At 43.7% G+C, this 27552-nt stretch overlaps 1 protein-coding gene across 1 annotated transcript in view; it reads left to right on the top strand.

The window, feature by feature from the left end:
• The window catches only part of ZNF438 (zinc finger protein 438), a 440040-nt gene that overhangs the window by 198405 nt on the left and 214083 nt on the right, over positions 1-27552 (top strand). The window contains exons 6-7 of the mRNA XM_021064197.1: positions 8259-10191; positions 21834-22134. The gene's annotated coding sequence lies outside the window, so the exon portion shown is untranslated. The remainder of the gene's footprint in view (positions 1-8258; positions 10192-21833; positions 22135-27552) is intronic.

Below are 27552 nucleotides of genomic sequence, written 5' to 3'. Positions count from 1 at the left end.
TAAATTCACAGGCAAGCACCTGGAAAGCCCTGGAAAGAGCGACAAATGCTCCAGAGAGGCGCTCTTGGAGGTGAGTGTGAGGGCGGAGGGGCAGAGCAGGGGGTGACTGAGAATTTAGGAGGGAGCCCAGCACTGCACCTCTGTTGACAAAAAGGACACCACCGAGGGATGTGCTGAGTTGTTCAAAAACATCGTCACGGGAAGTAAGAAAAGCTAGGAGGAAGTTAAGGATGTCTTTGGGGGTGAGAGCAAAGAGGATTTTTTAGAAAAAAAATCAAGAATGCTCAGGAAGTAGAGCCGAAGGAGTCAAGCTCTGTAGAGTGCTGGGTAGTGAATAGAAAGTGTTTGCCATTGTTATCAGCCCTGTCACATGGGCCAGTGAGGAAGAGGTGGAGGAAGGGGGGAGGTTCAGAGGGAGGGCAGACGATGGAGAGCGGGAAGAAATGCTGAGCACACGAGCACACGTCTGTCTAAGGTCTGGGGCAGGTGGGAGGGTGGTCCAGGCCCCAGGGCAAGCTGATAAGAAGGTCAGCAGAATGGTTCTCTCCCCGGATCTCTGGAAGAAGTGGGTTAGAGCCTACTGACCTTTTCGGACCCTTCACCCCCCGCATCCTAGAAGGATAACCTGTCCAGCTACATCATACCTGGCCTTACCCAGCCCCACCCACTCTCACCCAGCCCTCTCCCTCCTGCTGCCTCCTGTCCTTTTAATTTGGCACCCAAACTTTCATTCCACAATTGAAGATAAAACCTATAAACTATAAAATACATTAGGAGTTCCCTAGTGGCTCAGTGGGTTAAGGATCCAGCATTGCCACTGCTGTGGCTCAGGTCTGATCCCTGGCCCAGGAACTTCCACATGCCATGAGCATGGCCAGAAAAAAATTTTTTAATAAAAAAATACATGACATAGAGAGATTTTACATTATATGTTTTATAAATAAAAGACAAAGTAAATTTGCATTGAATTATAAATCTTGAGAGACCAAGCCTGAAACTTATAGTCACTTGGTATAATTAACCCATCAGCAGCTGTAATCCATCCTCATGAGAATCTCAGCAGAGTGGTCAAAAGCCTGGGCTTTTGTGTCTAACAGACTTGTATTTAATTGCCAGATCTGCCAGTTAAGTGACCCTGTGCAAGTTGCTTAACCCTTAGGAGCCTCAGTTTCCTCAGTTTCCATAAAATGGGGATAATGATGCCATTTACCCTTGGGATTGTTGCCATGATTATATCATCCATCGTAGATAAAGGAGTGAGCACTTGCTAGGACTCAATGCATGGGCCCAGCTACTGCCACCACAATATAAGGTGAGTGGTTGAGAAAGCAGGGTGCAGCTGATCACCAAGTGGGGCAAAGGGCGAGGACAGAAAAAAAGATCCGGGACAGGCATGAGGTTGGCCTAGGCAACTTCAGCCTCATACAATGGCACCCTGTGACTCACAGTGAACTTGGTCACTCGGCTATGTGATGTCCACCACTGTTGCTCATGTAACTTATGGGGGTAACTTCTTTTAAAGGAGTTTTGTCCCCAAAGGTGTCCCCAGTCAAGGGATGGAGGCCTGGAGAAGGGCAGGTGTAGGAGATTAAGCTGAGGGCCTGCTCACATCACACTTCAAAAGGCCTGTGTGAAGTTTCTGAAGACATGGCCATTCCCTCCCAACTCAGGTTGGTAAATGATGTAAAGACAGTCAGTCCCTCAGAAGGCCTTCAGCAAAGTCAGCAAAAATGGGCCTTTGAGCTTCAAGGCCCATTCCCACCTCACACTGTTGGCTCCACTCCAAAAGGCACCCAGCATCCTCCCTGTGCTCCCAGGCTGCATCTTCAAGTATTTGCCTCATTCCCACTTGCCAGCCACTTCCCTTCGCCACCTGGTCCTGATTGTCCCAGGTCATGGCCTGAGACCTGTTTCCTGCCCCTCTGACCTGTGGCCCAATACTGCTGCTGACCTCCAGCTTCCTTCCTTAGCTCCACTTTTCACTTGTCCCCCTTATCACAGTGCCTCCTGGCTGCTCTGACCAGGGGTCTAGCCTCTCCCCAGTCCCACTTCTCAGGCCAGAGTGTCTGTCCCCCAGTGCACTCTGCTTCCAAGAATGGACCCCCGACCCACATGACCTTTGTACAGTTTGGAGTCACTTTAAAGAATCAGGTGACATTCAGACTTTAAAGTTTGGTCATCATTGAGACCATAAATACAGATCATGTAGCTGGAAAGTCCATGTCTAAGTGAGAAATGACTTTCCTTTTGTTTTGGCCACCCCTGTGACATATGGAGTTCCTGGGCCAGGGATCAGATCTGAGCTACAGTTGTAGCCTATGTGGGATCCTTTTACCCACTGTACCTGTACTGGTCCAGGGATCAAACCTGCATCCTGGTGCTATAGAGACACAGCCTGTTCCATTGAGCCACAGCAGGAACTCTGAGAATTGACTTCTAGGTGCACACATGGCGAGAACCAGACCTCACTCATGTGTAACTAAAGAACAGTAATACATGGTAGAGCTTTGCCTCTATGGTAGTCAATCCAATATTCAGAGAGAGCTTTAACTGATTGATGAGGAAAGGGCAACGTAAAGATGATTTTAATGACTTCACATCAGGTGACACAGTGTCCCAGCCATGCCTCATAATGACTTTCAGGAATCTTGTCCACACACCAGAATACACAATATTTCCCCCAATTGTCCTCTTTTACAGGTAAGGAAAGAGAAGTGCAGAGGCTCAAGAATTGCCCAAGGTCATGGGTTGTAAATGTTGGAGCTATTTTTTTTTTTTTTTTTTTTTTTTAGGGCCATACCTGCAGCATATGGAGGTTCCCAGGCTAGGGGACCAACCAGAGCTACAGCTGCTGGCCTATACCACAGCCATGGCAATTCGAGATCCAAGCTGCATCTGCGACCTATACCACAGCTCATGGCAACACCGAATCCTTAACCCACTGAGCAAGACCAGGGATTGAACCTGCATCCTCTTGGATGCTAGTCAGATTCATTTCCACTGAGCCATGATGGGAACTCCACTGGAGCTAAATTTGAACCTAGGTAATTGGGCTTCAAATTCCATGCTCTCAACTCCCACATTATGGAACCTCTCAACAGAAGAATCCTTCAAACATCTTGTAGTAGTAATTATTTTCATTTATTTGCTTGCTTTATATGATTCTCCAAGCTGGAGTTAAGTTTATAGAACAGGTGGTATTCCTATATTCAGGGTGGTAACTGACTGTTTCCAAAGTTAAGAGAATGATGATTTAAGGAACCCTAAAAAAAGGAAATAAACTTTTTAAATCAGTTAGGCCAAGCTTAGGACCTGGACGCCAAGAAACAATGGATGTTATATCAAATGTTCAAATGTTCAGGGTTCTAACTTCCTATCCATGTTTGGGAAACTGGAGAGAGAAAAACCTAGCTTATTAGAATGCTCGATTATGAACCTTTTCCACTTTACCTGGTCTTTTCACAAAACATTCACTACCATCAAAATTCTCTAAGAACCTAGGTTGGGTGGTTTGTTATTTGTTTGTTTGTTTTAGAGCAAATTTTGGTGGCCGCCTTGAGTTCATACACTTTTGACCCAGTCTCTTCCATCCAAATGGTTTTTAGAGTGAGACCCTAAAATGCTTGCCTAGCTTCCATTTTGCTCTTTGGACCATATTTTCCACGTCAGAAAAGTGGCTACTTTTGCTTAATGGGTTCCTAAAAGCAGTGGCTCTGAAAAAAAAAATCAATAATCTTTTATTCTCCTGAATTTCTGGTTGAGTACAGCTTTACCCTTGGTCAAAATGTATTATCTTCTATGAGATATATATTTTGTGTACCTCCGCCATATTGAGTATTACATGGACATGGGTTGCCATGGGTGTCACCTTTCTGAAATTGTTCCATAATTAAGGTTAATTAAGGTTCCATAATCCAGGTTAGAAGCACTCAGCTAAATGGTGTATAAAGTGAATTGAGTTCTTTTTTATTTTTATTATTTATTATTTTTATTGAAGTATAGTTTATTTACAATGTTGTGTCTGTTTCTATCGTCCAGCAAAGTGACTCAGTCATATGTATTTTTTCTTGTTCTTTTCCATTATGGTTTCTTACAGGATATTCAGCATAGTTCCTTGTGCTGTACACTAGGCCCTTGTTAATGTGTTTTATATATAGTAGTTTGTATATACTTTATCCATCCCCAAATTCCTACTTTATCCATCCCCACCACCTTTCCCCTTTGGTAACCATTAGTTTATTTACTATGTCTGTGAGTCTGTTTCTGTTTTGTAAACAAGTTCATTTGTATCATATTTTAGATTCCACACGGAGGGAATATGATATATTTGTCTTTCTCTTTCTGACTTACTTCACTTAGTATGATAATCTCTAAGTCCATCCATGTTGCTGAAAATGGCATTATTTCATTCTTTTTTGGCTGAGTAGTGTTCCATTGTATATATGCACCGCATCTTCTTTATTCCTTCATCTATTGATGGATGTTTAGGTTTGTTTCCATGTCTTGGTTATTGTGAGTAGTGCTGCTGTGAACATTGGGGTACATGTATCTTTTTGAATTAAAGTTTTCTCTAGACATATGCCCAGGAGTAGAAATGCTGGATCATATGGCAACTCTAATTTTGGTGTTTTGAGAAACCTCCATGCTGTTTTTCTATAGTGAGTGTACCAATTTACATTCCCACCAGCAGTGTAGGAGGGTTTCCTTTTCTCCACACTGTCTCCAAGATTTGTTATTTGGAGTAAAGTCAACTGAATTCTAACAATATCTACTGAGCCCCTTTGGCATTAAGACCTGGCTGGGCTAGGTGAGATGAATGAATCAAAACTGTGTAAGATATAGTCTTACAGATGACTACAACATAGGTGACCACACCCTAAATGAAACTAAAGTGATGCAACACTGTGGAACGCATAGACAAGATCTAACTCAAAATGGCAAATACCTGGCAATGCACTGCCACAATCCTTTCTTGTATCCAAGGCAGCCATTATCAACCAATCACAGTACTCTTTCCACCCCACCGAGTCCAGAATTAGGCTTAAGGAAAATAATGCCTACCATCACCTTTTTCTCATTCACTTGCATTTCCTTCTTGAAAGAGGGACAAAGGAGCGGAATTACAGATACCAAGCTGGCAACACCCATTTTGCATGGAAACACAAATTGTCACTTGTCACAGCAATGGAGAAGATTGAGACTTGTTTGGGGAAGGTGCTGTTTTTAAGTTTTAGATTTTACTGTATTCACTTTAAAATTTGTGGTGGCTTCATTGGCCCACTTTTGGTAATTTTAGTAATTTGGTCATCTGGGTAATTTTAGTAAGACACTCCTGAGCCCTTCACCACTTATTCCAACACCCAGTTTGTTGGGGATACCTCCGTTGAGAACACCTGCTCTAGAGGATTAAACTACCAAGACTGTTCCAGACCAAGGTGAAAGAACAAGCTAATGAAGTAAATCCGCCTTAACACACTGAGAAGTGACTAACCCAGTCCAAAGCAGGTTCTACCCTTCCCTCACATTCAGAGCATATGTGCACACTTAGATGCTTACAACTCTTGGTCACCCAGTCAGTTATGGCAAGTAAGGGCCAACACATTGGGTTTATCCTTTGCAGACACCCCACTGAAATGTGAGGAGGGCAGGTGAGGCCCTGCTCCCTGGCACTTCCCAGGCTCTCATCCCATGCTAGCCTTGGTAGTGTCTTAGAGCACTTCCCTCCCCTCCCGGGAGAAAATGCACTCAATAAGGCCTCTGTGAGCAGTGAGATCCTTGACTGAAAGTTCTTAAAGGCCAGAATCTGCCCTGTCTCCACTACCTAACACAGAGCCTAGCCCACAACAGGTATTTAGGAAATATGTTTGAATGAGTGAATGAAAAAATGAATAGCATTTGCCTTGTATATTGTGGTGCTCCTGTGTTGGGTGAGTATATATTTACAATTGTTACGTCTTCTTCTAGGATTGATCCCTTGATCGTTAGGTAGTATCCTTCTTTGTCTGTTGTAACAGTCTTTATTTTAAAGTCTATTTTTGTCTGATATAAACATTGCTACTTCAGCTTTCTTTTGATTTCCATTTGCATGGAATACTTTTTCCATCCCCTCACTTTCAGTCTGTATGTGTCTCAGCCATAAAAAAGAATGAAATAATGCCATCGCAGCAACATGGATGGACATTGGAATGATCATACTAAGTGGTGTAAGTCAGAAAGAGAAAGACAAGTACATGACATTGCTTATATGGTGGAATCTTAAAAAAAATGATACAAATGAACTTATTTACAAAACAGAAATAGGCCCATGGACGTATGGTTACCAAAGGGGAGAGATAAATTAAGGGGGAGAGATAAATTAAGAGTTTTAACTTAAAATATACAGACTACTGTATATAAAAGAAACAACAAGGACCTACTGTATAGCATAGGGAACTATACTCAATATTTTGTAATAACCTATAAGGGAAAAAAAGAATCTGAAAAAAATATATATATATAACTGAGAAATAAATATATATAAAACTGAATCACTTTGCTGTACACACGAAATTAACACATTGTAAATTAACCTTACTTCAGTTTTTTTTTGAAGTCAATAAAACTCCCTGCTGTGCATCTCTGTTCCCCTTCCAGAGCTTCTCTTCAGCCACCAGCAGCTTCACCTGGCTCTCCTTCTTTTCCCTTCATAGCTCTGAGCCAGCCTTTCCTGATTCCCAGACCCCTTCCCCCCACCATCCTCCAGTGCACCCTCTTCCTGTGCAGATCAGTGGACATTCCCTCCAGAGGCTCCCCAGCCCCCCATCCTCACACCCATCACCTCACCCTAACTGCTTCCTTAGGATCTCCCTCCCTTTGAAAATACCAGGAAATTGTAATTAACAAGGACATTTTATTTCCCACAAATAAAATTTTCCTATCATTCACATATTTGCCATATTCCTTCTCCAAAGAGAGTCACCTCTTTGAAGGGGAGCCACCTTGCCTTTCGCTTGTAATTCTGTATGTTCCATGTGAGTTTGTGTTGGGGGGAAAGACTATTAATGCCATACTCTTCAGATGTTTCATGACTCTCAGAACAATAGTCAAACCTTAGATATATTAATATTGTGTCTAAAAACGAATGTATTGGCCCCTAGGGGAATTGAGTTCTTCCCTTGTTTTCCGATAGAGAGAGGGCCTCTTAAGAGAAGTGGGATTTCATGCACTTTGAGTGAAGAAACATACGTTTTCTTAAGACCATAATTTTTTTTTCTTTTTGCTTTTTAGGGCTGTACCTGCGGCATATGGAGGTTCCCAGGCTAGGGATCAAATCTGAGCTACAGCTGCCAGCCTACACAATAGCCACAGCAGTGCAGGATCCAACCCTCATCTGCGACCTACACCACAGCTCACAGCAATGCCGGATCCTTAACCCACTGAGTGAGGCCAGGGATCAAACTCTCAACTTCCTGGTTCCTAGTCGGTTTCGTTTCCACTATGCCATGACAGGAACTCCTTAAGACCATAAATCTAATGAATATAAACACATGAACAGACTCAGACTTCAGGAAAGCTAATTCTTTCCAGTAACATGTAAAGTGGAAAAAGAAATTCCTATCTTGCTAGTCCTTTTCTCCTTTTCTCCTACCTCTTCCAAATGTTTCCCATCCCTATTGCCTTCCCTTCCCTCACATACACATACACACATACACAAAGAGAGAGAGACCCTGGGAAGATGTGTTTAAGTTGGCAGATAGAGAATTCTACCAAGTCAAACTTGCATGACTTAGTGTTGAAAAATCTATTTTTCTGTAACCATTTTTCTGCTTAAAAAGCCAGTTCCAATAACTCAGCTCCTTTTCCAGTGGACGTTGTGTGGTGATGTTGAATATCTCCATTCCATCCCCTGGAACTTAATTTTTATTTGATTTTATTGACGCCGCTCCATTGGAATGTGTATCGCTTGAGCCCCCACGGAGAACCGAGCAGGTGTGAGTAAAGCAAAACATCTTTTGTTAATAGAAATTCACCCTGGGAGTTCATGGAGGTGCCATAATTTCAATTGCTTTTATGAAAATGCTGCAAATTCCCATGTTGTGAATTTCAAGCAGAGCTAGGGAGACCAACAGCCTCTAATACAAGCCAAAGATACAGTTATTTCTAGGGCTGAAATAAATGTTCCATTTGCATTCTTCTAAAAAAAAAATAAATCCAGGTATTTAATTAGAATGTTTAAACTGGTAGAAAATCATATTAACTCTGAGTTTTGGCCCTCATAGCTAACATGGAACTCTGCCTGTGCTCGGCCTCCAAAAAGATGACTTTGAGTTTCCTGGGTCACTTCTCCGGATGAAGGAGGGATCACTCCACCTTTCTTGGGGTCCAGAAGGACTTCACCACATTGCCCATTCTCAGCCCCAAGTCTTCACCCATATTTATGTTTAGAAACCAAGGGAACAGGAACAGACTCCCCCCGAACTCTCAACCCAAGGGGGTGATGTATGAATTTTCCACCTTGCCTCTTGGATCCATTGCTGCAGAGAATATAAGGGGAAAAGCCAAGCCCAACATTCTTCCTGATTTGGGACCAGATACAGACGATGGTGCATCCTCCTGATCCGGGAGGAAAGACGTAAGCCGGGTCTATTACCGAATGGCATGTGTCATCAGAAAAGGATGTCAGGGTGCTTTATTTAAAACTTTGTTTTCTCAGGTTGTATTGCCCAAGTGTGTCTTGGCACAGACAAGCTCAGCCTCAAAAATTCCAAGATGTATAAAGAGGTTCACAGAGCCGAAGCTATTATAGTTGGTTCTATGCCACTAACACCTTCCCCCCCCACCTCATTCTTGCAGAGCCGTGAAGTGATGACTGAATTTCGACTAGAAAAATTTCATTCTCTCCTTCCTCCTTGCAACTCTGGGGCCTCTTCTAGACAAAATCATTTATGTGCTCCAAAAAGAAAAATGTAGAACTCACGGTGATGTGGAACCTTTGGGGATTTCTTGGACAAGACCTTCAGAGTCAAAGCTTTCACCATCCCAGGACAGCTTGCAGAAGAATTCTCTAGCAGCCTGCTCTGGTTAAACTGGTCAAATTGCTCGCCCTTGGCTAGAAACCACAGGCACTCAAAAGACCTTCCCTCCCCCACCCGAAGAGCAACAGACCATCACTTGATGGAGGCTTAGCACGCTCATGTGATGTCTTTTGGCGATTTTTCAGGCTGAGGATAAACTCCCGTCAAGGACCTGTTTCACCTGACAGCTAGACCTCTTCACATCCACTTAGCCAGGCTGAAACCAAGGTCATGTATGGAGAAGAACAGATGTGCCTTTTTAAAACACAAGCCCTCCTCTGGTTCCCAGTGCTCCTTGGTAACTGGATGGAAAAGTAACAAGGACTTTATTTTTCCCTTAAACTTGAGACTGTTTGGGGGCACGGCCATTCTTAAGTGTTAAGTGAGAGACTTGAAGACCGTCCCGTGCAGCCCATAAACTTCTCTTGGGACACAGCCCTTCTGGGCGGGACCTAAGTCTCAATTCCCAGGAAGCCCAGCCCTTGCCAATTACCTCAGCACCAAGAAATGGAACAGGGCTGAGTGTAGTCACGTCTGTCCCCAGGTCCTTGCTTTATTTCCAAGCTGTATGACCTCAGCCTCTCAAAGTTACCACTAGCAAGGCTGGAATTTAGTTTTCATCCCCTCATCCATGCTGGGTAAGAACACCTGCTAGAAAATAACAAATGGGAGTCTGAAAAATGGTATGCAATGAACTGTCATCAAGTTCCCTGAGGGCTCAGTGGGTTAAGGAATTGGCATCATCACTGAATGGTGCAGGTTCGATCCTTGGCCCAGGAACTTTCTCATGCCCTGGGCATAGAAAAAAAAAAAAATCAGTCATGTTGCTTTCACAAGGGCTTAAGATCCTGCCCCAGCCCTGATTCTAAGTCAGTTGTGATTGGAACATGCCCACAAAGTGGCGGGATGCCTCCAAGGAGGCGTTCGGTGACTGGGGAGGTGGAAAAGAACAGGAAGCTGGCACAGGCCCAGCTGAGCCAAGCAGACAGTTCTTCTGGGTCAAATGCTCGCCTTCTGCCCAGCCAGAGCCAGGTCAGCCCAGGCATGTGACAGAAAAAGAAGGAGTTTCGTGTCAGGAGTTAGGAAACCCAAGATCAAGGTGTGGAGCTGCCCTGAATGAGTCCTGTGCCCTCAGCAGGTAGATTTTTTTTTTTTTAAATTGTTAGGGCTGTACCTGTGGCATATGGAAGTTCCCAGGCTAGGGGCTCAATCGGAGCTGCAGCTGCAGGCCTACACGACAGACACAGCAACACCAGATCTGACCTATCTATACTGCAACTGTGGCAAATGCTGGATCCTAAACCCACTGAGTGAGGCCAGGGATTGAACCTGCATCCTCATGGACACTACGTCGGGTTCTTAATCCACCAAGCTACAGCAGGAACTCCGAGTACTTTTAATTCTCAGAGCCCTCTTTTGCGCCAGCAAAATGAGAGTTCTATTCTAGACAGCGGCCTGGAATGTGAATCTTCTTGCGTGTATCTTTACGCTGTACCACTCATGAGGGCTGACCCCACTCCCCTTCCCGGTCCAGGTAGCCCAAGGGAAGGGAGTAGCAGGCCTTGGGAAGTTCCATGGTGAGTGTTCTGGGCTCCTGGGAAGGGACCAGGGAGCTAGGGCTTCAGAGAATACCCATACAGGACAGGGAAGCCGAGACTGGTGACTGCCCCCTCCCTCCATCCAGAAAAGGAAGGGCTGAGCTAGGATCTCTCATCATGGGCATCTCAACTGCAGAAACAAGCTCACCTAACCTGGATCTTTTGCCAGGAAGCATTGGTGTTCTCCAGATGGGTCCTTACAGCATCCTCCTGGTTCCTGGCTCTCTCTCTCCCCTGCCAACTCAGAAACGCCGGCTTGAGGAGTTCCCTGGTGGCTCAATGGGTGAAGGAGCCAGCATGGTCACTGCTGTTGTGCAGGTTCAATCCCTGGCCTGGGAACTTTTGCATGTGGCAAAAGAAGGAAAGAAAGGAAGGAAGGAAAGAAAAGGAATCTTGGCCTGAATTTTTTTTTTTTTTTTTTTTTTTTGTCTTTTTATAGCCATACCTGCACATATGGAAGTTCCCAGGCTAGGTGCTGAATTGGAGCTGCAGCTGCCAGCCATAGCTGCAGCCACAGCCACAGCAATGCCAAATGCAAGTTGAGTCTGTGAACTACACCACAGCTCACGGCAATGCTGGATCTTTAACCCACTGAGTGGCCAGGGATAGAATACACATCCTCACGGACCCTATGTCAGAGTCTTAACCCTCTGAGCCACAATGGGAACTCCCTGGCTTGAAATGTTTTAAAACAACATAAACTGCAATCATGTGGGTAAACGGAGTCACAGACATGCCTAGTTACCAGGCGGCACACGAGCAAGTGTGTTATAGGGACACTGTCAATGAGATCTAGTCATTTATAACACCATGCATGGTCTGTTCACGGATGTTCAGTCTTCAGAGTCCTGGGACCTAATTGGATCATTGTTCCCATTTATCAGCCAGGCACCCAGATTTCCAGATAACAAAGCCTAAACCACTTGTTCTCCGATATTAATATGTAGAAGGATGGGCAAATTTGGGAGTGGTTGTTAAAATGCAGAATCCTGGGCCTCACCACCAGAAGTTGTGGGTTAGTAGGTCTGGGGAAGAGCTGGGGTGTTGGTCCTGTTAACTAGAACCCCAGGTGAGTCCAATGCTTGGGATGGGAGATGCACCTGGGGAAATACCTACGTGAAACCCCACCCCTCTGCTGGCTCCCATTTCCTGAATGCCAGTCTCCCATTTGAGACCTGGGTTGGTACTTCTTGCCTCCCATTGCCCAGCTTACTGAACATGAACTTCCTGAGCCCCACCCTGGATGCGCGGCCAAACGTCAACGTTGGTGGCTTGAGAATCACATCCGATAAATGTGAGTTCCAATCTTTCCTGTTGCCTCCTTCTTTCTCTTTCCCAGTGGCCTCATCATTTACCATATGGAGCTAAAAGTGGTACCTGGCATGTTCCTACTGTGACATGATTTGTCTTTATACACCCTAAAATTTCCTTTGGAAAACACCTGCCCATTTTCATGAGGAGTTCCAGAGTTTCTTTTCCAAGAGCACAGACTCTTGGGCTCCTCAGTTGCCCCCCACTTCTTGGATGATGGAAACGGGGACCTCTCCCAGGTTACAGTGAGCCATTCCTGGGGAAGGGGCTGCCCCTGAAGGGGGGCGGGTGTCGCTGTAGGGGCTCAGCCTCCAGACAGCAGTCCCCTGGGCTGCTTCTTTGTCTGAGGTCAACTAATTCTTCTTTCCCCAAGAATTCTTGGGTTTGTCCCACTGCTTTGCTCTGCACCGCACCCACCTGTTTCTTGGGGTCAAGGTTTCCATGGCTAAGCCTTGGGATCAGCCATAAATACCCTCCTACTCTCCAGCTCCTGGAGTAGACCTCAATCTGTTAATCCTTTTGAAGCTGGAAACAGCTGGAAACAGATTGAGGGTAAAAAGAGTGAACAGAGACCCGTGGATGTTAAGCCCAAAGTCTCTTTGTTCCTCAGGTTCCTAGGCCTGTAACTGGAGCTGAAGGGGTGAGGGGTGGGGGGTGGGGAGGCGTCTCCTCCCTCGATGCTCAAATCCTGAGGCTGAATCCTCTTCAACAGCCTGTCCTATTTCATTTTATTTACTCATTTCGTATTCCCTCCACCCCTGACCTCCCCAGGAGAGAAGGAAATTGGGAAAATGCTAATTTTAGGACCCACAAAGATCCCCAGAAAGATCCCTTTAGTCATCCCTCAGCATCTCTGGGGATTGGTTTCAGGACCCTCCACTGATACCAAACTCCAGGGATGCTCAAGCCCCTTATATAAAATGACACACTATTTGCCTGTAATTTAGGCATATCTTCTTGTTTATTTTAAATCAGTCCCCTCTAGATGACGTCTAATACTTAGTACAATGTAAACACTCTGTTAATAGTCACTGACACAACAAATTGAAGTTTTGCTTTTTGGAATGTTCTGGAATTTCTTTTTCAGATTTTTTTTTTTTTTTTTTTTTTTTTTGCGGGGAGTTTGGGGGAAGCTGCAACCATGTTATATGGAAGTTCCCAGGTCAAGGACAGAACCTGAGCCGCAGCAGTGACAACACAGGATCCATAACCTGCTGAGCCACAGAAATTCCTTTCTCAGAATATTTTTGATCTGCGGTTGGTCGATTCTGTGTATGTGGAGAGCCCACTGTGTTAGATGTTGTCTAAGCAGGAGGCCTCAGTACTATGATTACTATGATTTTTGCCTCCATCGATCTCATTCTTGTGCTTATTTCTTCATTCCTTCCAAGATCCCCACCACTTTAATTCAAACAGTAGCTCTGTTTCCCATAGTCCAAAGCAACCTGTTTCTCAGCAAGTTGCTTTGTAATTTTTCTAAAAGAAAAAGTATTCAGTTTCTTAACACCACCCTGGTCTCATGAGATAACCTGCAAGGCAAGTTAACTCACATGCAATTGATCAACAGGAAATGAGGTTAGCAGGACCCGGAAATTGCTCAGGTTCATGGGCAAGGGGCAAGTGTTATCACAGAGATAGAATTATAACTTTCAGCAGAAAAGGAAAAAGAGGAGTTCCTGTTGTGGCTCAGTAGGTTCAGAACCTGACCTAGTGTCCACAAGGATGTGAGTTAGATCCCTGGCCTTGCTCAGTGTGGCATAGGTCACAAATGTGGCTCGGATCCGGAGTGGCTGTGGCATAGGCCAGCAGCTGCAGCTCCGATTGGACCTTTAGCCTGGGAACGTCCATATGCTGCAGGTGCGGCCCTAAGAGGGAAATGAAAAAAAAAAAAAGAAAGAAAGAAAGAAAACAGCCTGATTACTGTACTAGGACCAGGAACTTATAAACTGTGGCTTTAAGAAAACCAACAACATGGGCCTCTGGGAGCCCCACCCCCAGAAGGGAAGCCCAGCCCTGTGGCTCTCAGCTGGGGGCAGGAACAGGGCCTGGGGGACAACCTTCATGGCAGCCCACAGACCCCACACCTGTGCTGCCTTGGCCCTGCCAGCTCTGATGTCAGTGTCGCCACAGATGCTGCCACTCTGTTTGCTATGGCGTTTTCTAGACTCCCAGAGAGCTGCCTAACTGAGCCCTTGAGTTCATTGTTCCAGCAACCAAGTTTTGTTTGGATACCGCTCTGATTACAAAGTTTGCATCATTTTGTGTGGCCTGCGCCAACCTTATTTCTACACAAACTCAGTTCCTTTTTGAAACAGATTTTTACTGCAATGGGGTTGATTTACCATGTTGTGTGTAAACTTAGTTCCTTTAGTAAACGGTTTTGCAGAGCACAGAGTTTTGTAAGGAAACATAGGTTAGAACAGCAACACCCTTCTTATTAGCTTTACCTTGAAGACACATTTTAACACTTAGTTTCAATGTGCCTCTGTGATCTCTGTAAATAGATTTCAAGTCTTTGCTTTAAGTCTAAGTTGCCCAAAAAACCCTTTGATATGCATTTGCCTGGAAATGAGAAGACATGTTCTAATCCCCTTTCATCCAAGGTAGCGTGGGTTCGGTGTGGACCAGTTTCTAAGATGAATTGGGAACACCATCTGGACTTGGTTTCTGAGTTACATATTGATATCTTTATGAAACCATTTTAGTTTATGTCCTACTCATTCACTTTCATAGCTTCTCTCTCTCTCTCTGTCTCTCTGTCTGTTTCTATCTCCCTCTCTGTCTCTGTCTCTCTCCTTTCTTTCCTTTTTCTTTCACTCTTGGAGAGGAGGGTTAATTTCATTAAAGCCAATTTCTTTTTAAATTTTTTTATTTTTAAAAAATTTTTATTGGAGTTCCCGTCGTGGCTCAGTGGTTAACGAATCTGACAAGGAACCACGAGGTTGTGGGTTCGATCCCTGGCCTTGCTCAGTGGGTTAACGTCCGGCGTTGCTGTGAGCTGTGGTGTAGGTCGCAGTCGTGGCTCGGATCCCGCGTTGCTGTGGCTCTGGCGTAGGCCAGTGGCTATAGCTCCAATTCGACCCCTAGCCTGGGAACCTCCATGTGCCACGGGAGCAGCCCTAGGAAAGGCAAAAAGACAAAAAAAAAAATTTATTATAGTTGATTTATAATGTTCTGTCAGTTTCTTCTGTTACAGCAAAGTAACTCTGTCATACATAGATTCATACATATATTCTTTTTCTCACACTATCCTCCAACATCTTCCATAACAAGTGATTGGATATAGTTCTCGGTGCTATAAAGCAGGATCTCATTGCTCATCCACTCCAGTTGCGAGAGTTTGCATTTACTAACCCTAAACTTGCCGTCCATCCCATTCCCTCTCGCTCGGCAACCACAAGTCTGTGACCGGTTTTGTTTTCAGTTTTATCAGTATGATTCCATCCTGCTAAACCGAAAGAATGTTTTATATTCTTGGCAAAGGAATAATATGAACAGAGATCTGTCTGTCAATATTTCGCATATAAGGTGTCTGTTACCTTGTCATGTGATGTGTGAGTTGCTTGTCCTTCGGGATGATGACGTCAAATCAGCAAAACTTAGCTGGTGTTCAACTAGAATATATCCCTTGCTATGAAATACACACAGATCACACCCTTGTTAGAATATTTCTTGAACACTCCTCTCTATACATGAGCTAATTTAAAAATCATAATTGTATCTAACAAATTGCAGCCAATGTTGTTTTAGTAAAATGTATTTTATTGAAATATAGGTTATTTACAGTGGTGTGTTAATTTTGCTGTTACAGCAAAGTGATTCAGTTTTACATATATATATATATATAACTGAATACCTATATATATTTATTCTTTTTCATATATATATTCTTTTTCGCATTCTTTGCCATTATGGTTTATCCCAGGATATTGAAGCAGCCAGTGTCATTATAAAGCTTGCTATGAACCAAATATTTTCCTAAGCATTTCAGTGGTTTTAACTCATTTAATCCTCCAGTCGCCTCTTAGAAGATAAGTGCTCTTGTTACACTCATTTTTTCAGCAGAGGAAACTGAGAAAAGTTAGTGGGCCTGAGATCATGCAGCTGGGGTGGGGTGAAGCCACCGAAAGCCGAAAGCCAGGCATTCTGACTGGAGAGGCTGCAGGACGAAAATCCCTGGCCCTCACCATGCTAGACCAGAGAGGAAGAAAATAGCATTCCCATTCTACAGTTGGAGAAACTGAGGCTTGGAAAGATTACCCAATGTTGCAGATGATCAGGAGGAGAAAAGGGATTTGTACTAAAAACATAAGCCCTTGATCACTTCAGTGCTTCCTGAATTTTTTCTGCCTCTCTCTCATCTCTGACTTCTTTAACTCCGTTATTTCACCCTCTTGAATGGTCTCTTGAATATTTTTTAAGACTTCAGATGGAAAAGCTTCAGTGCCTTTCATTTATTGCCTTTAAATTTGCATATTTATTTCTCAACTGCAAGAAGGAATAAGAGTATCTGGCTGAAACAGGAAGTTTTTAGCAAAAAAAGACATCAATTTGAAGGAGTTCTCAAATGTGCAACCCCCACCTTTTTTTTTTTTCCATTTAAAAACTCTTCTGAATTAATTTGGCAGAAGACTGGCCATTCCTGATAGCCTTGAGAACCCTCCCAATTCCTCTTTAAAATTCCCTGGAAGATAAAAAACTGGCAGTGGAAACTAAAAGCTGAGAAAAGCATATGCAAAAGACCAGCCTGGTTCTCCATGTCCTGTATCACTCAAAGGGTTGCATAGGGGAGCACCCTTTTGAATTAAAAGTCACACTTTGGGAAGGCTGAACCACAACAGGACAGATGCTCCCAGGAGATCAGGCAAGCATCTTATTCACAACTGCTATGACTGTGACATGCTGGGTTGGCATTAACAAGAAAAACAGGTGTAGGAGTTCCCTGGTGGCTCAGCCAGTTAAGGATCTGGTGTCGTCACTGCTGTGGCGCAGGTTGCTGCTGTGGCACAAGTTCAATGATCCCTGGCCTGGAGGTTCTGCATACTCTGAGCGTGGCCAAAAAAAGAAAAACAGACCCCAGAACAGACCCTTGTTTTTTCCTGTGGGGGAAAAACAAGTCCCCAACTTTTGAACCGAATACCAATGTCTCCTTTCTGTTTTTGTCTATTTTTTTAAGCCATTCATCTGGGGGAAGAAGGTGGGGTGGAGAGAAAGGGGTGGGGGTCTGAGAGAAACAGCTTAGCAGCTGCCCCTAGTAGAAGCCATTTGCAGATAACAGAGCATGTTGTTCCCAGAAAAAAACAGGCTAGGATTAGGCTGATAAAACCTGACCACCGGAGTCCAGGAGATCTGCCCTCCGTGAATACTAGACTTGATGAGTTGAGCTGGATTCTACTCATCCATCATCATCTCCAAGCTGAGAGGAGGGAGGTGCTTGCCAGCCCAGAGCCCCACTACCAGGCCCCTGCATCCATCCATCCATCCTCCAGGTGCTAGGGGCTGAGTTGACGGGACCCACCTCACTCAAAGGCAGGGAAGAGGGTGCCCTCCCGCAGTCAATACACATGGCCCACCAATCTGTGAATGCAAAAGGTCAGCCCCTAGCTCAAGGTGGGACAACCATGGAGTTGTTTATACTCCACAGCTCCCCATGGGCTCGGGCTCAGGGTAGACTTCATCTGAACCCATGTATTCACTCAGCTGCTTCCTCAGTCCCGTCTTGGGCCCCTGTCCTGGGCCCCCGTCCTGGTCCCCCGCTTCCCTGTAGGCTTGGCCTACAAACACACTCATCAGTCATTGCCCAGCAAACCCCACCTTAGGTTTTGCTTCTAGGGATACCAACCTCAGAAACTTCCCTAAACTAATGAAGAGTCATTCTAGGCTCATGGAGTATCCTGTCAATAAAGGTGATTCAAAAACAATTATATGTGGAGTTCCCGTCATGGCATGGGGGATAACGAACCCAACTAGCATCCATGAGGATGCAGGTTCGATTCCTGGCCTCGCTCAGTGGGTTAAGGATCCAGCGTTGCGGTGAGCTGTGGTGTAGGTCACAGACACAGCTAGGATCATGTGTTGCTGTGACTGTGGCATAGGCCGGTGGCTACAGCTCTGATTCAGCCCCTAGCCTGGGAACATCCATATGCTGTGGGTGCGGCCCTAAAAAGACAAAAAGACAAAAAAATAAATTTATATGTGAAGTTCCCATTGTGGTTCAGCAGTAATGAACCTGACCAGGACGCATGAGGATGTGGGTTCAATCCCTGGCCTCTCTCAGTGGGTTAAGGATCTGAGTTGCCATGAGCTTGGGTGTAAGTCAGAGATGTGGCTCAGATCCCAAGTTGCTATTGCTGTGGCAAAGCAGCTGCTGCTTCTGTTTGAACCCCTAGCCTGGGAACTTCCATATGCTGTAGGTGTGGCCTTAAAAAAACAAAACTTTGTATGTGTCTTTTTTTCTTTTGTTTTTAAGCCCGCAGCTGTGGCCCATCAAAGTTCCCAGGCTAGAGGTTGAATCAGGAGCTGGAGCTGAGGGCTACACCACAGCCACAGCAACCCCAGATCCAAACTGTGTCTGTGACCTACACCGAAGCTCACGGCAATGCCAGATCCTTAACCCACTGACCGAGGCCACGGGTCAAAGCTGCATCCTCACAGATACTATATTGGTTTCTTTACCTGCTGAGCCACAACAGGAACTCCTTTTGTTTCTAATTGTATAGACTTCAAACGCAGGTCCCTAACACTACAGAGCCAGACTATTTCGTGGTTCCTGACATGCATCACCAGGTTATCTTTTGGTAGAATTTGTCCCGGGGGTGTACTAACCTCCAACAACATTTCAGAGGCGGGTTAACAAAGCCATGAGCCCTGGGAACCAGCATCCTTCCAAATGCGGAAGGCGATCTCGTTGCTGCTCTGATCTGTGTGTCTTGGATGGTCCACGAGGTTGCAGATTTCCCCATATCGGTTTACTCGCTGTAGCCCTTCCTTGGGGGCATTTCCCATCAGAGAAGAAAATGCCATGCCAGCTTTCCAAAAGGTTTCAGCGCCGCGAGATTCATCTCATCGTGTGTGAGGGCTTTTCAAACCCCGTGTAAGACAATTCCAAGTTTAAAAACTGGTCCAAGTCATCAGGACTGTTTTTGCTGTGGAGAAAGGTTAAAGCAAAGCAGATGTGAAACCAACAGGCCTCCCAGCTCCTTTCTCACACAGCGTAGTTTGTCCAGAGGCGGTGACGCTTGAACCTGCACGCCAGAGACGGCTGAAAAGGAATTGCATCGTCATTGAGATTATTTTGCATGTCACTTTATTGATAAAAACAAGTGTCCGGAATAACCCGAGCTCCGTCGTGACGAATGACGTCCTGGTCTTCCTGCCTCAGTTTCCCTGGCAAACCGCTCCTTGTTTTCCTCACTCACTTCTTCCCTTTCAGTGCCCTGAATGCAAGTCTTCCCCAAACTTCTGTCCTTGGGCCTCTTATTGTGCCTGCCTTTGCTTTCTCTTCCGGTACTTAATGTATGGCATGCAACCCAACCACCCGGAGGGATGTTTCCAGATATTTCCATCCCACCCAGGAGTGTGGCCTTCCTCAGGGTTCCCCACGAATCTCTGTCGCCCTTGCGGTGACAGAGATCTTCGCCACGAAGACACACAGTTCACTAGGAAACGCCACAGGGAGAACAGGGGTGTTTCGACCTAATTTCTTGTGCCATCCCCTGTCCAGGGACCCGAGTGTCAGACAATGCTATGCGCTGCTTGTTATGGGCGTAAAACAGACCTTGACAAATTCAGCCTGAGGATATGTCTTTCTAGCCTGTGTTAAGACGGGTTACTCACCAATATCCCCAAATTGGGAGATTGCATATTCCAGTTTCTAGCTTCTCTTAAAAAAAGAATAATATTAGGCTCCAGATTCCTGCTGGAGAAGAATCTATAAAAGCCTGGGAATGGCTCCCCATTCAATGAGGCACGTATCTTCCAGGGTACCGCCATCCCCACCACTCACCTTTGCCTCTTACTGAATACCCTTCCTCCTCCTATCCTTTCTTCCATCCATCCTTGCATCTTTCCTTCATCCTTGCTTCCTTCCTTCCATCCTTCTTCCCTCCCTCCTATCCTTCCTCCTTTCCTCCTTCCTTCCATTTCTCTCTCCCCGGTTTCCTTCCTTCCTATACTCTTTCCCTAAAAGTCTCTCCCCTCATGCTTCCTTCAATGTACCCCTCTACATGGCACAGCCTATTTGGTTTTAGGATCCTGTCTGCTGTCATCTCTTCTGCAAGGCTTTTCCTGACGGCCCACTATCCCCATTACCTACCTCATCATCGACTCTTCTCTAGGCGCTCTCTGACATGCACACCTGCAGGTATTTATAAATATTGGACAACCGATGCCTAGTGGGAGACTAGCATACAATGGATGCTCAGCGAGGGGCTGCCCATGTAAAGGACATCCATGTGGTCCTGGGCAGCATGGGATCCATAAGGATGTGGGTCCCATGTGAAAGTGCTAGGATAAAAGGTCCACAGAGTATTGTGGAGAACAGAGGGAAGGGCCCTCCACCTGGACCAGGCTCTCCAGAGCAGGGGAATTGCTTGATCTGATATTTGAAAGACAAGGAATTCATCGCTTGCTAGTAAATTGAGAAAAAGTGAATTTTTTGGAAAGAAACCATAATTTGAGAAGGCACGTAACCATAAAGGGAATTTCAGCCAGGTCTGTATTGTTACAGAGAAGGATGCATTTCCCGATGCTGCCAAAAAACAAGGCAAGAACCGTTTGATCTCTTTGTTGAAAACCATGGTTTCCTTTGACTCCATTTTCAAAAGTAGAATTAACTGAAGATCACAAGTAAATAAAGACAATTGTATTTTAGGAGAAAGACTTAATTTTTAACTTAAGAGACCTACATTTTTCATATTAGTGATGTGTTTTTATGTACATAGGGAGCTTGCTCTCTCGAGCTTTCTTCGGAAGCAAGTTTGGAAGGGATTTTAGAAGCAACAACCCAATACAGGCCATTTTTTAACATAAAGCTTATTGTGCTGCTTTGTTTTCATGGGCAGAAATAGAAAAATTAAAGAGAAAAGTTCCACAAATATAGTCAAGGAAAATTGGATAAGGGTATACAAGGACAACTCACTTAGTTGGGGTAAAATACAATTTATTTTACCCCCAGTTATTCCAAACTATTTTCTGGAAGTTACAACAAAATCAAATTTGATTCCCCAAATCTTCTCTTGGGGATTGTTTGGCAAATCTGAAATGTGAATAAAAATTTCCTCCCAAACATCCAAATGGAGTTTTCTGCCACGATTATTCAGAAAATATTACCTGAATTTATCTTGCAGGCAGGCTAGATGTTATTTGAGTTCATTTTCCCTGAAATCACTTTCAAGGATGAAGCTGGAAAGAGAAGAGACTATTTTTTTAAAAATCAACAGTGTGTCCTCACTATAGCTGGATGTTGATTTCACTTGCTTGAAGTGTATTTAATAGACATTAATATTGGTGTTTACTGCTTAAAATTTCAAGTTCCACTTAGAAAGTTCCCCATACAGCTGCCAAATATGGCAAACCCCAATGAAAGTGATTACTCTTGAAAGTGTGGAATAATTGGTAGTTTCCTTGAAGTTCTAAAAATAAGACCCCCTGCCTTCTTCAGCCCAAAACCTTTCCTTTTGAAAACAAATCCACTTCAGGATAGAACATAGAAACTTTATCATGGACATTCAGATATTCACAAAGGAAGGCACATACTCTAGCACTATTCATGGGATTGACTTGATAATGACGTGAGTAATTCTCAGAGATTGCTGGGCAGGGTTTTAGATACTTAGCAGTGCATAACTCTGATTTTGTTTTTTTCTCCCAGCTGGAGTTTTACTGTGAATTGGTGTGGCTGGAGCATCTGTGTCCATTCCATGAACTTTTTAAGAGCTTTTTTGTTCAGAAGAATTTTGACAGGACTTCAAAGATATTATTGGTTTGGTTGTAGCCCCAAAGGCTTGAGAAACAGCTGTTTTCCTTCCACACCATCTTGAACCACAAGTCATGCATAAAGGTATGATGTAGCATGAAGTTCTTGAGGGATATCCAAAGATGCATGAAACTAGGAGGATGAAAAAGGCAGAATTTGATCTTTTGCAAAACTTACAAATATGTGGCATCATCAGGTAAGACTTTTTCTTTCCTATTTTTTTTTAATTTTTATTTTTAAGAATCGCACACCTGGCATATGGAAGTTTCCAGGAGGCTAGGGGTCAAATCAAGCCACAGCCATATCAGATATGAGCCACATCTGCAACCTACACTGCAGCTCGTCACAACATGGGATCCTTAACCCAGTGAATGAGGTCAGGGATCGAACCTGCATCTTTGTGGATACTAGTTGGGTTTGTAACCCACTGAGCTACAACAGGAACACCAAGACTTTCTAAAGCCTGACTGTAGAATTTGGGAAAGAAAAATTCTGGAGTAGATTTGACACATTCTCTCAAGGGAATTTTTGGCGGCACTTAGAATGGATTGTTCCCTGAGAATTTTTCCAGGGTTGTGAAGTTTCGTCGTCCAGTGATTAAAAGGGATACTTGATGCAAAATCTTCACAGCCATTACAGTTTTTATCTTAATATGTCCTAATCTTATTTAATATTATGTGCTGCAGAGAATTGTGCTATAATAACAAGGTCTACCCACATCAGAAAGTTTGTGTGACTCTAATTTAAATGCCATTATAGCTAAGGTGGGACTGTACCTTTTTTTTTCATTTTTAAACTTTTATTGAGGGAGAGCTGATTTATAATGTTGATAATTTCTGCTGTACGACACAGCGATTCAGTTGTACATGTGCACACATCCATTCTCTTTCAGATTCTTTTTCCATAGAGATGATCATGGAATATTGGGTAGAGTTCCCTCTGCTCTAGAGCAGGTCCCCATTGGCCAATCATGCCATATACCTCAGTGTGCACATGCCAATCCCAAACCCTTAGTCCATCCCTCTCACCCTCCCTATCCTTTGATCAGTGTTCTTAAGCACAAAAAATCAAAGCCTTGCTGTTTGCAGTGAACCTGGACTGAACCTTGATGTATAAGTAAATCACGTCCAGATTTGTGTTTTGGCTGCCATCTTCAGTTGCTTTATAGAAACAGGGTTTGTTTGTTTGTTTGTTTTAATGGGGAGTATTTTCAAGAGTGCCAAGCTGGTTTTGAAGAGAAAAGTGATCCTGATGGCAGAGGAGGACCCTCGAGTTTCCCCTCATACCTGAGCCCAGGAAGCAAGATATTGGTTTGTTTTATGTGTACACTCATGTCAGCCTAAAACACGATGCCGTGTAATGGAGACTTAGAGAAGATATAAAATAGTTTTACAATTCTCTGATTTATTTGCTGTTGGACTAAACTCAAACAATACAGAGATATAAAAAGAAAAAAAGAGGCGTTCCCTGGAGGCCTAGAGGCTAAGGATCTGGCATTGTCACTGCTGTGGTGCAGATTCAATCCCTGGCTCATGAATTTCCACATGCCATGGGCATGGCCAAATTTAAAAAAAAGGGGGAAAAAAAGACAAAAAGAAAAGAAAAAAGAATGATTCCTCTTCTCTTACAAACTCATCCTTCTGCAGTAAATCAAGCTCTCTAACCTCCCTCTCTTTCTTCACTCTCCCACAAAAACATATTTATGTTTACAGTAACATACAAATGTGTCATTTTTATTTTATAAAAATAGTGTTATAGTGCACATTTCCTGCAACTTTATCACTTACCAGCTTTTCATGGATGATCCACCTGGTCCATACAGACAAATAATTCATCTTCATTTTAAAGGACACCAAAAACTTGATTTTGATTCAGTTTGCATTAATGTGTATCAAAAAGGGGAAAGAATTTTTGTTTTTACTTATTTTTAATTTTTTTCTCGTCTTTTTTGGGGGGGCTGCAATCATGGCATATGGAAGTCCCCAGGCTAGGGGACAAATCGAAGCTGTAGTCGCTGGCCTATGCCACAGCCACAGCAACTCGGGATCCGAGCTGCATCTGCGACCTACACCACAATTCACAGCAACACTGGATCCATAACCCACTGAGCAAGGCCAGGGATTAAACCTCCATCCTCATGGATACTAGTCAGATTTGTTTCTGCTGTACCACAACAGAAACTCCCAGGGTAAGGAATTTTAAAATCATACTACATTTCCGGGAGTTCCCGTCATGGCGCAGTGGTTAACGAATCCGACTAGGAACCATGAGGTTGCGGGTTCGGTCCCTGCCCTTGCTCAGTGGGTTAACGATCCGGCGTTGCCGTGAGCTGTGGTGTAGGTTGCAGACGCGGCTCGGATCCCGCGTTGCTGTGCCTCTGGCGTAGGCCGGTGGCTACAGCTCCGATTCGACCCCTAGCCTGGGAACCTCCATATGCCGCGGGAGCGGCCCAAGAAATAGCAACAACAACAACAAAAAACGAAAGACAAAAAATAAATAAATAAATAAATAAAATCATACTACATTTCCATCTAATAATGTAAGTTTTCATTTATTGAGATTTTATGACTTTCCAAGAAAAAAAAAGTTTCATGTAGATATTGTAAAACTTTATTAAAAATTTTAAAAAATTTACTGTCATAAAAAGAAGGGTTTTATTTTCCGTTTATGTTTAATGGGTTTTTACTAGTACACTAGGTTGTATTACTGGTCATTATCTATTCTCTCCATGGTTAGAGAGGTATGTTTGTTGGATATAATTTGCAGTACCTTCTTTTTTCTTTTTCTTTTGTTTCTCTTTTTTGGCTGCACTAGTAGCATATGGAACTTCCTGGACCAGGGATCAAATCCAAGCTGCAGCTGTGACCTCTACCACAGTGGTAGCAAGGCCAAATCTTTCACCCACTGCACCAGGCTGGGGATCCAGCCTATGCTGCCACAGAGGCAATGCCAAATTTTTAACCTGCTGCACCACAGAAGGAACTTTTGTAGTATCTTCTTAGAAATGAAGCAGCCATCCCAACCTGATGTGGGCTGGCCATGTGCTTTGCTTTGGCCAATGAATATATGGTACCAACACATCTAAACAGAAGCTTTAATTCAACTATATGGTCATACTTGTTTTCTCAAGCTTCTTCCCTCTGGCATGAATATATCCAGGTTGGGGCTGCTACTTCAACCTAGATCCTGGAATGAAAATGCCTGTGAAGCAGTCCTGCAGCCAGTCCACAGCTTGGAGCAGTGTCACAGCCCACGATCAAGCACTCTGAAGGGTGTCATATTTTACTTTGCTCTCCAGCTAAGATGTCCATGTCCCTATTTCATGGATACTGAAAGAAGGCACTTGACTCCTGGGTCAGGGACAAAAGACAGCATTCAGGGTGTCACTGGTTTCCCGAGTTCTCATTCCCACACTGGTGATGCAAAGAGGCCTAGATGGATGCCTGAATACAGAGTAGGCTGCATTACAAGAGAGGGGCACAGACCTTGAAATCCCATCATTCCATAGCAAGCAGTGAGCCAGCCTGCTCTTTGCCCCGCAGGTAGATATTACCTCCTCCTTCAAGTTTCCCACTGCAGACTCAGTGCTGAGAAGTGACTGGGTAAAAAAAAAAAAAAAAAAAAGATCATGGTTTTAAAGGTTTAGCATACTCAGCAAGATGCATAGGAACACAAGAGATTCACAGAAGAGTATCTTCCACCACCAACCCTCTGCCCTCATGGAATGTCAGTGAGAAATAAATGTTTGCTCTTGTATCAGGGTGGTTTTGTTACAGAAGTTAATTGATGCAACAAGAACAGAAAAATCCATGCATATCTGTATATTTATCTTATATCCCATCACCTTACCTGATTCTCTTATTTGAAAAAATAATTTAGTCCAGTTCCTTGAGTTTTCTTAAGTATAATAACATCTGTAAATAAAATGAATTTTCTTTTTCCCCTCAGTATTTATGTTGATTAATTATTTTGTTTTCTTTATTGTTGCCATAAATCTCCCAAAAAATTTTGAGTAATAACGATGATAGCAAATACGCTATCTACTAAGCAATTACCTCTTAGTTCCAAATGTACTCTTTGATACTTTGCTTGTGATACTGGGGCTGGAACTGAGCAAGTCATATTTCTGCTTTGTAGGTTGGCTCCCTGTTAAACTCTGCAGCTAGAGCATTCACGGGCAGAGAGCCCACAGGCTGGAGAAGAAAGGGAGGATTATTCCATCTTCTGTGTTTTCTGGGGGCTTCTTATCTGCTCCCTCTTTTTATGAGTGTAATCCCACCAGTGCTTTTTTCTTTTTTCTTTTTAGGGCAGCACCTGCAGCATGTATAAGTTCCCAGGCTGAGGGTTAAATCAGAGCTACAGCTGCCAGCCTACACCACAGCAACAATGGATCCACACTGCACCTGTGACCTACACCCACAGCTCATGGCAACACCAGATCCTTCAACCCACTGAGCAAGGCCAGGGATCAAACCTACATCCTCTTGGATACTAATTGAGTTCAGTTCCACTGAGCCACAATGGGAACTCCCCACCAATGCTTCTTCATCTTGGCAGCAACAGCTCCTTCCCAGAGCAGCAGAACAATCCCATAAACAGTTTTCAAGCCTGTGTAGAAACCACCTCATTGCACCCTCCCACTCGGAGAGACAAGAGGTCTGCATTTCATTGCCTCAGGGGCCTTTCTCCAAGCTTATAAGTTTCAACAAATCCAACCTCTCTTGTTGATTTCACTCAATCATAAAGCAGTAGCTGCTTTCTGCAGTTGCTACCTCTGTGATCCCAAGTTCTCTTTTTTTTTTTTTTTTTTTTTTTTTTTTTTTTTTTGCCTTTTCTAGGGCCGCTCTCGCGGCATATGGAGGTTCCCAGGCTACGGGTCGAATCGGAGCTGTAGCCGCCGGCCTACACCAGAGCCACAGCAATGCAGACTTCAGCACAGCTCACAGCAACGCCGAATCCTTAACCCACTGAGCAAGGCCAGGGATCGAACCCGCAACCCCATGGTTCCCAGTCGGATTCCTTAACCACTGCGCCACAACGGGAACTCCTCTTTTTGTTTTTTTAAACTACCTTGTGAATTTGACATCTACTTAGTAAAGCTTTATATGAAATTCTCTCTGCCAAATTAGCTGGTGTGGTTTCTGCCTCTTGACTGACTCCTGATTGATAAAGTAGGTGTCCCTATGTATTTGCTGATTTTAATGGTGATACTTTAGCCATTCACATTTTAGCACACTGATTGCTGGGTTTTGGTTTTCGGTTGATTGTTGCTCCAGTTTATCAAATATGTTTCTTGTGTCTATTGACAGATGCATTTTTTTCTTTCTTGAAGATGTGATTAAACTAGATATTTTTCATAATGTTGAATTATCCTTGTATTTCTGGAATAAATAGCCAATAGTTAACACATTTTTAGCACTTATTACATATATTCCAGGAATGTTATATATATGAATTCACTTAATAAATCTACCTGATCATGACTCATAGTTATACTGCCAAATTTGAATTGCCAAATGTAAATATAATCTAAATATAGAACTTGTCAATATAGAACTTATAGCTGAAATTTATTTATATTATTTAATTTACTATTAATAATTTTATGTAATTT

Source organism: Sus scrofa, chromosome 10 (genome assembly GCF_000003025.6).
Source record: "Sus scrofa isolate TJ Tabasco breed Duroc chromosome 10, Sscrofa11.1, whole genome shotgun sequence".
Taxonomy (NCBI): domain Eukaryota; kingdom Metazoa; phylum Chordata; class Mammalia; order Artiodactyla; family Suidae; genus Sus; species Sus scrofa.
This window is presented reverse-complemented; position numbering and strand designations above follow the sequence as displayed.